The sequence below is a fragment of the Nuphar pumila genome, chromosome 8, assembly GCF_984573655.1.
Source record: "Nuphar pumila chromosome 8, dmNupPumi1.hap1.1, whole genome shotgun sequence".
Lineage (NCBI taxonomy): Eukaryota > Viridiplantae > Streptophyta > Magnoliopsida > Nymphaeales > Nymphaeaceae > Nuphar > Nuphar pumila.
Window position 1 is genome coordinate 81,915,663 of NC_143256.1, and position 8,597 is coordinate 81,924,259.

General features: G+C 36.1%; 1 protein-coding gene across 10 annotated transcripts in view; it reads right to left on the minus strand.

Moving 5' to 3' along the window:
• The window catches only part of LOC149830000 (cytochrome B5-like protein), a 55,599-nt gene extending 48,292 nt beyond the window's left edge, over positions 1 to 7,307 (minus strand). For all 10 annotated transcript variants that reach the window (XR_016433611.1, XM_090015666.1, XM_090015665.1 and 7 more), the window contains exons 1-2: positions 7,081 to 7,307; positions 6,398 to 6,444 (exon numbers count right to left, since the gene is read on the minus strand). The gene's annotated coding sequence lies outside the window, so the exon portion shown is untranslated. The remainder of the gene's footprint in view (positions 1 to 6,397; positions 6,445 to 7,080) is intronic.
• Positions 7,308 to 8,597: the final 1,290 nt, after the last annotated feature.

Below are 8,597 nucleotides of genomic sequence, written 5' to 3' on the forward strand. Positions count from 1 at the left end.
TTTTGAACATTACAACAAATGGTATTCTTGGGTATTTCTAAAAAATCCATATAATATAGACTTTCATCTTTATGGTCTTCCCCAATCAGCTTCCCTAGCTGACAATACTACACCCAACAACCTTAAAAGGAGGAGACATTCCATTCATGGTCAAAAATTTGAAAAACAAACAAAAGATTTAAATTATATTTAGGAATATATCTAACTTTTGGAATAGCACATTTTTTTGAGATTTGAAAAGAGCTTTCGAAAATCGCTATTCCTTTTATCTCAAGAGATATACCATCAAGAGTAAACACATTAGACATACTTAAGTTATCATGGCATTCAGATAATATGCTACTCTTAGGTGTCATATGAAATGAGGCCACTGAGTCAATAAGCCAAAGGGATTTACCAAGATCAAAGAAGGATGAAATGGCTCTAGTTGATGGAGACGCTCCCTTGAGAAGAGGTTGAAGATCTTCCACTAGTTAAGTCACTGACATGCTTCCAATGTTGAATCTTGAGAGGTAGTAATATCATTGATTATTGTGGAGGGCGGACCAAAGCAACCCTTTTCTCATATGTCCTTAGTTTGGGACATTGGGGCTTGATATGTCTCAATTCATGGAAATAATGACAAATAATTTTCTTCTCATCATAATCATTGCCTTGTTTTCCATAATGGGGTAGCTCGTAGGAACGTGTATAATTTTTTGGTTTAGAGACAACTAGGATCGATTCATTTTCACTTTTGGTAGTACGCGTCTTAACCCTATTCTCCTCCATACTCAATTCTTCAATAGTGTCAACAATAGGGAAAACTTTTCCTATACATAGTATCGATTTGGTTGTCTTAAATTTAGGTCTCAAGCTATTAATAAATTGATAGAAGTGCTTTGCATCTATTTGCTTTTGGCGGAGCTCAATATCTTTGTGACAATGTCACTTAAGGTCTAAAAGAGTTAATTTTCCCATAGTTCGGACAAATAATTGTGATGTTCCCTAATGCATTTGTCTCCTTGAGTCATGGTTCGAACCTTGTCTTGCAAATTGTATATATGTGCAATATCCTTAACAGAATACACATATTTTTAAGGTATTCCCAAGCCTTATTAGCATGCTCAGATTTGGAAAGTCTAGAACATTTTTTAATGTCCTCATTATTGATAAGCTGAGACATAACCTTGGCATGTCTCATTCTCTACTCTTCCCACTTTTTCTCATAACTAGCAATTGCCTCAGTCTTCTCTTCATCAGAAAGAGGTACTTCTTTTTCATTATCTACTTTTGTGAGAATTAGTTTTGGCTTTGGATTGGATCCATCCACTAATCCTTACAACCCTTTTCTCCAAATATGGTGCTTCATAATAGGAGCTCACATAACATAATTAATATCATTAAGTTTAATGGGCATGATGGAGATACTATCTTTGTCATCCATTCTTACAAGGGATAAGAGAGAAATGCACGACCATGATTACAAACACTTAGATGTGAATCACCAACAAGCTATAGCACAAAGAAGCTCTGAAACTATGTAAGAATTCAAAAGCCTTCACTTACAACCAAATATCCAAAAAATCAAATGGCCACAAAGAGCACACTCACAAAAGCCACAATGGGCACACATAAGAAGGATCACAATGTATAAAAATTATATCTTGATTAAGGCTCATAATATGTAAGAATGCACACTTTAAGAGAGGTGGTTTACCCCCTTCTATATACAAACAAGAACGACTACATGTGTAGCCATTGGACTAGCCCCAACGACTAGTCAACACAATCAACAATGTGTTGAGTGGTCAAAAAATAAAGAAATAAAACAAAAAACAATATTCTACAATGATTTACAAGAATGCTACATATATATATATATATATATATATACATTATATATATAATACACACACATACATATATACATATATTGTATATATACATTATACACATATATATACACAATTTAACAAGCAATGGAAAGTTTGTTGTATCTAAATTCCAGCCTAACCACAATCATGCACTCACAACTTCCACAACGGTGAACAATGAATCTCGACCATTTGCGCTTTTTGTTAGTGTGAATCATCACATGCAGATGGTTGTGTTTGGTGTTGCAATAATGTATGATTAGACATCTGAGTTTTTTGAGTGAGCATTTTACACATTTCAAAGGGCTATGAGAGGATGATGCCCAAAGGTGATATTAAGTTATTAACATACGAGGATCAGGCAATCACAAGTGCATTGAGAAAAGTATGGCCAAATACACATCATAGGTTATGTGTAGCATATGTATCAAAATGCCACAAAACACATGGGTCCATTTTTCAAAACCAAAAAAGGTTTGGCAACTGCGTATTTACATATGAAGATGACATGAGTTTTTTGTTTGCATGGTAAACAATGTTAGAGAGGCACGATCTCTTAGAAAATGAATGGTTTGCAAAGGCCCTTAGAAATAAAGAAAATTGGGCTTTGGCATATGGGCGTGAAAATTTTTGTGCTGGTATGATTTCAACACAGAAGAGTGAAAGCTCGAATGGTACATTAAAAATGCTCTTAAATTCAAAAATCGATCTTTTGCGCTTTATTGAGCATTATGAGACATTGGTGGATGAAAGAAGATTTGATGAATTACAAGAAGATATCAAAGCAAATCAATCTACTCGAATCATGCTCCATACTAGTTAAAAAGGCAGCAATGGTGTTCACTCCCACTGTTTTAGAGTGGATTAGAAAGGAGTCATCCTCGAGTATGGATTGCAACTTTAGTAACATCGGCATGAAGGGAACAATTTCCAAATATAAAGTAACCGCTCATGAAAGTGATAAGGAATATTTTGTTTCCTTTGATTCATCCACACATTCAATTACTTGCAGTTGTAAGAAATTCTAAGTTGTCACACAATAAAAATACTCGATATCATGGGCATTAAGCATATTCCTGAATAATACATTCTAAAAAGGTGGACAAAGGATGCCAAAAGTGGAGTAGCTCAAGTTCATGATAGAAGCCCATGCACTGGTGATGAAAAGACAACAATTGCTAGTCGATAGTCTTTTAACTAATTCTTTCATCAAAATTGCAGCAAGGGCTTCAAAGAGTGAGGAAACATATCAGTATGTTGAAAAATAACAATTGATGATAATAAATGCAGTGGAGAAAATATTGAAGAATAAAGCAAATGAAGTGCATGAAAACACTCAAATTAGAGTTCCAAGTCCACTCATAGAAAATGGCCCTATAGAGAACAATTTGTTATTATTATTTTTGCTATATAGGAAACACAGGGCCGTGTGGTGGTCCATCTCTCTACCAAACAAGCAATTCTCGTATGGAAAGCCAAGGGTATGGATATAATTATTGAATGAACTTTTACTCTTATAGTTTATATGCTTAAGTTTGCATTATCATTTTTGTAGAGTATATGGGTCAAACATGGTTGAGACAAGTAGAGGGATCGTAAGTTATCATGCTTATGGTGGTCAAGCTTCCTCTTATGGTTTCTTTCAATCATGCTGCAATGACTTACACATAATTAATGGTACATAATCTTTTTATCTTTTAATAAGGGAGGTTAAATTTTTGCTCTACATATTCACTTTGTAAATTATGTGCAGGAACAAATTCATGAACAAAGAAGCCCATGATTAAGGAACTCTAGATTTGTTTTAATTTCACAAGGTAGATATATTTGCAAACCTTTGGATTTGTTTTTTTTTTGTAAGGTAGATACATTATATGGAAATTCAATGTGTTCATTGGTGAAATGGTGGTTTTAAGGTGGTGATGATAATGTTGTGGTGGTGGCATTGGTGAAATGGTGGTGAGGATAATGGTGTGAATGCATATTGATATTACAAAACCTTCTTGCATAAGATCTTATATATTTTATTTTTTCATGTCAGGTAGCCCGCTTTGGATATGTGTCACCCAAACCTGCAAGTTAGAGCTGCCAATTTTGTGTAAAGGTATTTATTATAATTTCTGCTGGAAATTGGGTTGTTTAAGACCCAATAATAACTTATTAAGTACACTGGCTGTTTTCATATTCTCTTTACTATGATACTTGATGTTTTTCCTATTAATATGCTTTATTGAAGAAAATCCAAAACATATGTTAGCCATGGGATATATTGGCATATAGCAAATCCAAAATATACTTTGACATTGATTAATACAAAGTCTTATCTTGTTATGACCATATTTTTTCATGTTAGGTAGCCTACTTTGGATACCTAGACGTTACATCTGCCAATTTTGTGCACAGGTATTGATTCAAATTAAATTTATCAAAGAGGTTTATTTCATCCCCAACAGAAACATGTTGAGTACACTGATTTTTTATTTTTGATGATTACCATTCTTGCAAATATATCAGATTTTGTTGACTACAGCAGAGCCTTGTTTGTTGAGGAAGCATACTTCTATTGTTTGTTCTTGCAGGCACATGCTTCCCAATGGTCTTGTATTGTTCTTTTGAGTAGATTCATATGGCTTGTATTAGGCTTTTGAGTTAATGGAAATTGGCTACCTTTATGTATCAATTTTTGGATGCAATAGTGGAGGTCCCTTGGTGGTAGATTCATATGGCTTGTACATTCTGAAGTAAATTCTTTTTCAAAGTCATCATGACTAACTTTTGTAATTAATTGATCTCATGTGCTTGGAGAATGTATGAGAAACTAGTACTACTTATAATTTTTCAAATTCTCTATGAGATTTTTACGTGAGATCACTTTGATTGATCTTAGTACTTCCAAAGACAGAGTGCGTTAGAACTACAAGCTTTGTTGAAATTTTATTCTCTATGAGATTTCTATGTGAGATCACTTTGATTGATCTTAGTACGTCCAAAGACAGTGTGTTAGAGCTACAAGCTTTGTTGAAATTTTAATTAGTGCAGCAGAACCTGATTGAACTTTTAATATTTACTACAGCATGTTGTAGGCATATTTCACAAATCCATGTATTTGAAGGTATTGCAGACTTGAAAATATCTGAAGCAGAGGCAGGTTATGAGCCAAGCTACTCAAAAAACGCTAGACCTTGCAAAAGAAAGGTCAGGAGTTCTAGCCGTGCAGCTTTATCTGAGTTGAGGCCATCTCAAGCTTGGCTCTTCACACTTGAATCGAGCTTACCTGCCATCAAACATGTAAGCTAGGGCAAGCGCAGCCATGGAGCGGACTATTTTTCAAAACTTAGAACATTATAATGTAAGTAGCAAATGGATACCTGAATGAACCTCCGGATTTGGCCAGTCACTTTACAGGCTTCTAACAGGACATGAGTTTCATTGATATTTTTTATGATCTCAAATTTGTTACCAAATGACTTGTCAACATAGGTTTGCACTCCAAAGTGCATTATGCATTATGGTGCCAATGCCCACAGTGATCAGAAGGAAGTTCACCAGGTCAGCACTACCAATAACTCCTTTAGCAAACCTGAAGTACCAAGTTGCTGGAGTTGAACACAGACAGCAATAATCAAAAGAATTAATGCAGTCATTGATTACACATGGTGAGTCACGGGAAAATTGGGAATTATTTGAACAAGCAAACTTGGGTTTAAACCAAGTTATTGAATCAATCTAAACCATGAGTCCATGACATATTCAGTTAACACCATGTTTATATAAAGTCCAAAGTCTTCAAACTTAAGAGGAAGCATCCATCTCATCCAAAAATATTATCATAAATTGGGATACTCTACTGCATTACACACAAGTTATCCTATGTTTCTGGATAAGTTGGTGCTTCTCTATAACCCCTAGGGAGAACCCTAGCTTCAAATATGAAATATTTTCCCTTCATGAACCCACACATGATTAAATGCAGAAATATTCTTTTGCTTGTAAGTGGAGACTGTTGGCAGCTGCCACACGACTAAAGGTATTAAGCAATACCAACTTCAACAAATAAAACCTGGTCTTTCAATCATTCTCATTCATCCTACATCCAGCTTGATGACGAAACTCCACAAAATAACACAATGTAAGATTTAACATAATGAAAGATCAAGGCAGCACAACAATGCAAGATTTCTGGTCTTAATCCTAATGAGGCAACTTAGAAATAATTACACCTAATCAAGCAAACTGAATCAATACTAGAAAATGCAAAAATAAAGTTTACGACGCCCTGTAACTTTCTAAACGAATTATCAATCATGCAGAATATATTGTGCAGATTTCATCTTCAATCTCACCAAACAGTTTAAGAAAACCCAAAAGAAAATCAAAATAAAAGGATTCCACAAATTAAGCATCCAAGATCCGGTTCAAGCAAATCAGATCTAATACTAGCCATTCACTGAAACAGATAACAATGTTGAATTACATCCCCACATAGATCAAACTTAGATAGTACAGTAAAGAAAGATATGATAGTTTTCGAGTTTACTCACCAGATCAACAACCCAAAATGTTGTTTCCTTGCTTCTTCAGCTAAAGTCTGAAAAAAAACAGAGAAATGTGAGCATCATACAATAAACGCATTAACTCTCAGGTGCATGCTGCCGGTGGACATCCCCTTTGTCCGGGAAGCAAAAAGACGACCAGACCAGCGGACAAAGAGGCTGCCGATCAGCCCTTTTTCGGCCCCAGCAGTGAATACGGACCAGACATATTTTAGTCAAATGTGAAGAAGAGGCAACCACATAGAAAATGGAAACCTATTTTCTGAGTTCGAATTGTCTCTTTCTGAGCCGAGTACAAGCTAAGCTAGGAGCAGATCATCTTGTTTCCTAGCCCTAATGACCACCATTACCATTACAAGGGGGCAGTGAACCGTCGGTGAGCAGATCTTGGGGACACGCAGAGGATTTGCGACAAGTAAAGAAGAAGAAGAGAAAGAAGCTCCCCATTTCCCAGAACGCCCGAAGACGAATAACCAATGCAGTGATTTCATGCCGTCAATCCCACACTCAATTATATTTGTGGTGGTTGGAAGCGAGCGATTGATCAGACTGACTTTAGGGCGCCATGTTACTTTTCTCATTCGATGAAAATCAGCCCCATAACAGAGAGAGGGAGAGAGAGAGAGAGAGAGAGAAATGCACCGTTAATGGCGGCTCTTGGGAAGCTGTACCTTGACCCACCGGAAAAATAAGAGGCCGCACGATGACCCACCGCAAAAATGGGAGTCGGGAAGAGGTTGAAGTTATTTTAGGTTGCAGACTAATGGGCGTTGGGAAGAGGCACGTCGACCCACCGGAGAAGACACCGGCGTTGAGAGGCGCGTCAATCCACCTGAGAAGACACCGGCTTCGTTACGGCAAATTTTTTTTTTAGGTTGCAGACTTACAGCGGAGAGAGGGGAAAGTCGTCCTGACCTTGCTTTTGTTTCTTTCTTTAGTTTTTATTTTTAAAAGATGACCAACCCAACGGCGGGACGCCGTTAAGGATTTGGGCGGGAACCGTGTTTTAGATCCACGTGTCACTGGTAAGGCTTTTCAACGACCAGGATTTGCAGATAACAAAATCTGTCATGTGTTCAATGACCTTATCCCGCTCCGAGTGTAACGGAGAATCTTTTTGTACGTCCCCTACGATATCAATCCCCAAAACCGCACACAGATTTGCAGCTCTGTTAAAGGTTCGGACCTTCAACGTATTCGGGTGGGTTCGAAACGTGATCCAACTCCTATGTGCTAGTACCGACTACCGAGTCCAGGTTCGGATTCAACATCGTCTATCATAAGCAAAACTATGCTTGGCTTCATGAAAAACATGAACGAGGCTCAGTCAAGGCTCAATAAAATAATATTCTCGTATGATTTGGACGTTAAAAGATTTGTACATCTTAATCATAAATCCTTCGGACCTAAATCTGGTATGATAGGTCCATATGCCAATAGTAACTGAGCTTCTTTATTTGTTATTAAATCTGGATCCTACTGTATCCGGTACAAGCTCACACATTAATGTCACCCCTACCTCCAACACTTGAGAGGGGATCGACGGACCGCTTAAGTGCCCCGGGTATTTGACGCAGCCAATCACATTGACATCCTCTCCCAACACTTGTCATGACATCTTGAAATATTATAACTGTCTCGCTCCTTTACTCAACAGTTTCTTCCGGTCATCACCACTATGAATTGCGTATTAAAATAAATGAATTAAAATATTGTGAATTTATCGCAGTATCTACCTTTTTATATCATCTATTCCAAAGTAGAAACAAGTTCATTTATCTTAATATGTTTATGTTTTTTTATAGTTATTTTTACTTTTAATTTATTTATTTTTATTGATAAGTACAAGAAAAGAACAAAAAATATATATTTCTTACGATAATTTGGTTTTCATTTTAAACTTTTAAATTCTTATCAGTATGCCGGTCAGGTTGGCTACTCAAATCACTTTTCAAAGTTTAAAATGTCAGATCAGCAAAAAATAGTATTTGAAATAACAAGTTAACGAACCTTGGGTGCATTACACGTGAAGTTTTCCTTACACACCGGATTTATATATCTATATAATCATTGAAACCATATATATTCAAAATAAGGTTTTTAATAATTAAATTTTACACGAAAAGTAAAATTTTAAAGAAACTCTTATATTAAATTACAAAATATCCTCAAGAGCGAAACATCAAAG